Source organism: Petaurus breviceps, unplaced genomic scaffold, assembly GCF_028583685.1.
Source record: "Petaurus breviceps papuanus isolate PSGF00001 unplaced genomic scaffold, PetGlider_PUasm1.0 76, whole genome shotgun sequence".
In the NCBI taxonomy this organism is placed as follows: Eukaryota; Metazoa; Chordata; class Mammalia; order Diprotodontia; family Petauridae; genus Petaurus; species Petaurus breviceps.
In genome coordinates, this window is record NW_027186473.1 from 39,137,063 (window position 1) to 39,144,530 (window position 7,468).

The window sequence follows — 7,468 nt, forward strand, 5'->3', positions numbered from 1 at the left end:
CCTGGCCTAATGTTCATGTTAGTCATAAATATCATTCTCCTGCCTGTGAAAGATTCACAGTGATCAATGAAAGCAGATTAAGTCTCTAATCAATATAGAAAAAAAATTATGATGTTTAGCATTTTCTAGTTTGAGCAATATTCTTTTCTATTCATAGAAGAAATAGATTTTTAAAAAATATCTTTTATGGCCAGAAAGGATCTAAGACATTATTAGTTAGAGGTTCAATCAATAAAACATTAATATTTCTATTAGCAATACAATAGACTTTGTTCATAAAGTACATGAAGCTATAGCTAAAAATTCTCACAGTTCTTGAAGGGTGAATGCAAAGATTTGGTTCATTTGAGCTCTCCAAATGATTATCTGAAGGTCATTGTAACCTATTGGAAATCCTACATTATAGGCACATAACTTACTAAACAGTTTGTTGGAGAAGTGCTCCCTAATGTTATTCTATGAAATGTAATCTTAACAGTGTGAAAAGCCAATAATAATTTTATATCTATATACACATATTTATAGTTATATGTATAAAATTATTTTTGTGGAAATACTGTATATTTTTCTAAAATAAGATGACTATGAGATGGAAAGTGAATAGAGATTCATAATATCTATTCTATACTGATAAAATAACATCCTAGTGGCTCAAAAGAAGAAAATTATTTCTCTAAGGTACTTTCATTTATAATCAATGTCATCTTTGAAAGGAATAAATAGTTACTAGTACCTCCCCCCCACCCAGGTTTTGCCTCTTCCCTTTCCCTTTCTCTTTTTCCCTCCCCTCCTTGCCCTCTTTCCCTCCATTCGCTTCATCTCTGCTCTCCTGTCTCTCCCTCTGTCTCTGTTCCTGTGTCTTTTTTTTTTTTGTCTCTGTAGCTTTCTCTGTCATACACACAGTTCTTTGTATCGATCTCATTGCTTTATTTTATTATTTTTTTGGAGGGGAGAAGGCAAGGCAATTGGGGTTAAGTGACTTGCCTAAGATCACAGAATTAAGTGTCAAGTATCTGAGGTTGGATTTGAACTCAGGTTCTCCTGACTCCAGGCCCAGTGCTATATTCCCGGGGTCATCTTGCTTCCCCAGTCTCATTATTTTGTAAACCCACTATCCAATTTACATCTACTATCACTTCTGGTTATATAGATAAATCATGTTGGGTAGTTCATGAGAGTGAATCATTCATTTTATTTCATCCCTTACATAAGGAATTGAAACAAACTATGTTTGGTGAACTAAATAATAAGAACATTTACACAGACATACATACATATATAGGTATACTAAGTATGAACTGGAAGACTATTGGGGACATATGATACTTTGATAGCATAATTCAGTTGATTTTTATTGTGAAGAAGTAGTCACCTAATCATAAAAAAGCCCATTTTCTTTTACTGCTTTGCCACGTACACACAATAAATATGCAATTCTGTTTTAATCCCTGTGTTAAAATTGTAAGGGAAGATTAAATATTTAATGGCTACTTAATGAATCAACCAAGGCAAGCAGATATCAATTAGCATACTTATTAAATGCTAGTAATATATAATTAAGCTGCTATAGGCGATCTTGTTGGTTGTTAGAAGCAGGCTAAATTTATCATTGAACTAATTATATTAATAAGAATGTAATTGCTGATTTAATGTAATTTAGAATCAATTAGATGGTGTGCAGTTTTATCACTTAGCCACAGCAGTGTCATATGGGTGAAGCTTCTTCCAGGGCTAGTATCCACCTTTGAACTTAAACTCTTGTTCTATGGACTCCCCAAATCCTTGTATTATTTTTCCCTTTTCTTGTATTCAAAATAAACTCCTCGAGAAGAGGGACTATTTTTCATTTTGTCTTTGTTATCCCACTCAAATCCAACATGGTGACCTACATATAGTACTCATTGACAAAATATGCATATAGAACTTGCCAGAACACTAGGATCCTTAATAGAATGCATGTGGGTTTTTTAAAAAGCTACCCAGTTTTATTACTTTTAGGAGATTTGCTGAAAGTTCAAGAGATCATTAAAACTTAACAAAAAAAAAAAAGAATTTTATTTTGACTCTCATTTGTCCATAATATTCCTTACTCCTATTTTCATATAGTTGACTACGATGTCTTAATGTTTGTTTCTTAATTTTTTTTATTAAGTAAGCCTTTACAAATGTGGAGTCCTACTTATAAAACACTGAAATATTTGCATTTTTAAAAATATAACTACTTTGTTTTACAAGAGGTAGTAAAGTTGTTATGCCCATTGTATAAATGGGCATCTCAGACAACTCACTTGTACATGACAAGTAACCCTCAGAGGTGGATTATAATATGTATTAAAAAGGATGTTTCCCCAGACCTCGTTCACAGTGATGGGATCACATATTCTTTCAATATCCCTTTAGTTACACATAACAATAAAGAAAGTAAATTTGTGAGAAGTTAAGTAACTTGGCTGTGGTGAAATAGTTGAGTCTGAGGAAGGATTCAAACCCACAACTAATGACTACAAGTATAGTGGTTTATCAGTTGCATCAGATGGCCTCTCCATTATGAAGTGCATATGATACACAGTTTGTCATGCTTTATTTTTATATTATTTTTATCATTAATAAATTTATGCAAGGAACAAAAATCTCCTATCACACTTAACATAATGCCATGTAACTTTTAAAAATTTTTAAAGTTTTTTTTTTAATAAATAACATGCTAACCTTATAAAGAGCTTTTAAATTTTTACCTAATTTAATTCTGTCATTAATAACCTCATCAGGAAAGTAGTACAATAATTTTTTGCTTTTTTTTTGGACAGGGGAAGGTAGGGCAATTGGGGTTAGGTGACTTGCCCAAGGTCATACGGCTAGTTTTGTGTTAATGTCTGAGGTCGGATTTGAACTCAAGTACTCCTGACTCCAGGGCCAGTGCTCTATTCACTGCACCACCTAGCCACCCCAAAAGTAGTACAAGTATTAATTATTATTCCTAGTAATTGAATCTCAAATACGTTAAGTGATTTCTTGTAAGGAGAATCACTCACCACAACTCCAGCACAAGTCAAGGTAGGAACAGAATAGTAATATAAAACCTGAATCTTCTGTTTCAAAATCCATCATTCCTTGGACTACATCATTGCTCCTTCTATAATACTACATTTATTATTACACCAACTATTACAGTTGATAAGGTACATTTATTCTCATCTTGACCCCACAGCTTATATAATGGCTTGCCTAGTCCTGCCAGTTGTAGTCTTTGGATCACTTCTGGCTTTAGGAACTTTTCTTGCTTTGGATGTTAAGGAAACACATGTAAACTCCATTTTTGTTCAAGTGGTCTTGACCTTTGAATACTAGGTTGAAATTTCCAAATGCTGGGATTGAAGAAAAAGGATCTTATAGCAAAGCTTCAGCTTTGTGGCTACCTATGGCATGCAGCCCACTGCTCAGGGTCCCTCGAGTACTTTGGTTTCACACTCACTAAGTTTAGTCCTGGGTGTCTGTACCCAAGAAATTAAGTTTAATTTTCTTTGGTTCATGGCCCCCACATGAATTAATACATAAAGATTCAAAATAAAGCTTAGATATAGCTCCATATCTAGGTTTCCCCCTCATTCATTTATATGAGCAAGGTATGACAAAAATAGGGAAGTTTGGATGAAGGGTGATTTTTGAGGAAGAAATATAACAAGTTCTATTTTGCACAAGTCAATGATGTGGGAAGTGGGGTTTTGGGATAAGGCCAGGATTGGGAGTAATCTATGAAGTGATAAGGATAAAGATAGAGAAGAAAGAGGACTCAGCATAGAGGGTTTACTCATGGTTCTAGCAATGGAAACTGTAAAAGGATAAACCAGACAGGTAGAAAGATAGCCAAGAGAAAGCTGTCTTAGGAAAATCAAAAGAGGAAAACTTGCAAAAGGAGTAGTCAGGAAGAATAAATATTGCATAAAAGTTTTAGAAAGATTAATACCAAGAAAAGATCATTAGGCTTGGCAATTAAGAGATCATTGAGTGGGGAGAGGAGGTGCAGCAAATAGAGCCCTGACCAGTCAGGAGGACCAGAGTTCAGATCCAGCCTCAGACACTTAATACATACTAGCTGTGTGACCTCAGACAAGTCACTTAGCCTAAACCGTCCTGCCTCTCCCCTGAAAAAAAAAGAATGAAAGAAAATATCATTGGTAAAAGTTCATAGAGCAATTTCAACCTGGTAAGAATGTTATAAACCAGGTTATAGCAGTTGAAAATAGAGTGAAAGGAGAGCAAGCAGAAACTATGAGTGTTAAGAGTTATGTTTAAGGGTGGCTAGGTGGTGCAGTGAATAGAGTACCAGCCCTGGAGTCAGGAGGACCTGAGGTCAAATTCGTTCTCAGATACTTAACACACACACACACACACACACACACACACACACACACACACACACACACACACCCTAGCTCTGTGGCCTTGGGTAAGTCACTTGTCCCCAACTGCACTCCAAAAAGCAAACAAAAAAAAAGTTATGTTTAAGAGGTTTTCATAAAAGGGAGAGGAGATGTAGGAAAATAACATGGAGCTGTCAAAGTTTTGTTTGTTTATTTGTTTTATTATTTTAGAATGGAGGAGACCTGGGCATATTTGAATGCAAATGAAAAAAATCAGCATGCAGAAAATGATTGAAAAATAGAAAGAATCAATGATTTCCTGAGTAATCTGTTGGAGGAGATTCATATATATATATATATATAGTTTCCAAAAGCAATTGAACCACAAGACCAAAATTAAAAAAAATAATTAAAAAACTACAAAACCCAAAGATATGAAGCCATGCTTATAGTCTTTTCTCTGCCATTGTGTTAAAGAAAATGAATTTGCTGAAGGGGTCATCTTTTAGAGGAGAAAGAACTGCAAAATAAGATATTTTGAGTAATTAAAATGATATTGCTTTCAATTTATCTAAGAATAAAATTGAATAATTTTCTTTTCTTTATACCAACATTCAGAAAGCAGCTTTTCCTTATCTTGTATTAGGTGTGGAATTTTCAGTTTCTATCATTTTCTGTTATCTTGGCTTGGTTGAAAAACAGTATCAAAGCATATTTTTCCCTCCCAGGTAAAGAGCTCTGAGAACTGTGTGTGTATGTGTGTTTGTATGCACGTGTGAATCATGGAATGCATTATCATTCACTATTTATGGCACAAATTGAATTGGAATGATAATCTTTGAACTAAGTTGAAAAAATTATGTTCCATGCCTTCCTTTAGAGCTTCTGTGGCATCCTTACAGCTCTTTCAAATGTTAGGAAATTAACAAGTCCTGGAAAACACTTAAAAAATATCTTATACATTTTTAATTAAGAAAAAAAAGAACAGTAATATTCCGAGAGGGAAAATCTAGCTGCCTTTCAGGTAGGTGCAAGAAATATTTTTTTTTTATTAAGTTGAGAGGGAGGCAAACAATATGAAAAAGAATGTTAACAACTTAGTCACATGGCACACCTGTAATCCTCAGAGTGTCACTGTGTTTGCCTAGAAACAAACAACAGCAAAAGGAAGATTGTTTAAGAAAATGTAGTCAGATGCTCTCATGAGAATCTGCACAAAATGAACTAGCATCAGTTTAACAAAGAATCTAAGTAACTTGAAACTTGATAATAAAGAGTTTTATTTATACCTCACACATATGAGTCATGTCAATGTCAAATGTCAAAATCAACCTTGAATTTCTTTCATTGGTTGCAGAATTATCCATTTGATTTATCACAGAAGATGAAACCATTATTTGCCTTATCAATTTCATTCACTCATTCTTTCACTAATTCACTCACGCATGAATATAAATCATCATCTTACAGGACTTGGGTTATCTTGTATTTTAATGTTCATAAGTTTTGTTTTTTTTTAAGAGTACTGTGGGGCGGAGTCAAGATGGCAGAGTAGAAACGGGACTTTTTCAGGGCTTTGGCTCCCACCAGCTCCAATTCATGTAAAGGGTGACTCTGAAGAAACTTTGGAGCTATGGAACCCACAAAATGACACAGAGAAGATAACCTCCCACTGAGGACAGCACAGCGCTCTGAGGGCCAAACCCAGCCCCAAGCGAGCCTGAGGTTTTAGCCCCAGGGCAGGCATGAGCAGCCGCCTGCTAGACGGACTTCAGATCACCAGCAGCTGTGGCAGTTTCCAGAATTATCAACACGTAGATGCTAAGGACACAGTGAGATATCAGTGCAATGTGGACTTTAGGATCCAGTAGTTGGGAGTGCAGTTGGCCTTAGCCCCTGGCCTAGAAGCCACTGAGGCACTGTGGCTGTGCAGCCACCACCATGTGGCAGCTTCAGCTCCTGGTTTGCAGACTGTAGGGGCACCAAATGACCAGTCTCAGGGATAATCCCTTTTGTTTTAAGCTGTTTGGATCTGGATTGCTGTCTAGGGTGGAAGTCCTGGGGTGTGAGACCTGCTTGCCAGAGAGTGTGGAGGCTTCAGAATGGGCAACCAACTAATACCTTCAGCAGCTGAGGAGACCCTGACGTTTGGGACAAAACTCCCCTCTCTGGCTGCAGAGTCCTACTGTGGCAAAAAGCCCAAAAGTCAAGTAATTAAGTGGCAACATGAGCAAATGAGGGAAGCAAAGTAAAAAAAGCCAACCCAACTTTGCACCCCTATTTTGGGGACAAAAGGATCAAAGCACGGAACAGGAGGAAGACATTGAAGTCAGAACTCTTGCACCAAAAGCTTCCAATAAAAATGTGATCTGGTTACAAGCCATAGAGGACCTTAAGAAGGATTTTGAAAATCAAATAAGAGAAGTGGAGGAAAAACTGGGAAGAGAAATGAGAATGATGCAAGAAAATTATGAAAAGAGAGTCAACAAACAGACTGAAGAAAACAGCTTACAAATAGATTAACTCAAATGGCAAAATACACTCAAAAAGGCAATTTGGAGAAGAATGCCTTAAAAAGGCTAATTTTCCAGATGGAAAAAGAATCTCAAAAGCTCACTGAAGAGAATCATTCCTTCAGAATTAGATGGGAGCAAATGGAATCTGTGACTTTATGATAAATCAAGATACTATTAAACAGACCCAAACAAATGAAAAAATAGAAGGCAATGTGAAATATATCATTGGGAAAACCACTGACCTTGAAAATAGATCCAGGAGAGATAATTAAAAAATTCTTGGACTACCTGAAATGAAAGCCATCAAAGTAAGAACCTAGAAATCATCCTTCAAGAAACTATCAAGAACAATTGCCCTGATGTTTTAGAACCAGGGACAAAATAGAGATTGAAAAAATCCACTGATCACCTCCTGAAAAAGATCCCTAAAAGAAAATTCCTAGGAATATTATAGACACGTTCTGGAATTCCCAGATCAAGGAGAAAACATTACAAGCAGCCAGGAAGAAACAATTTGAATATTGGGGAAACACAATCTGGATAACACACGATCTGGCAGCCTCTATACTGAGGGATCGAAGGGCTTGGTAC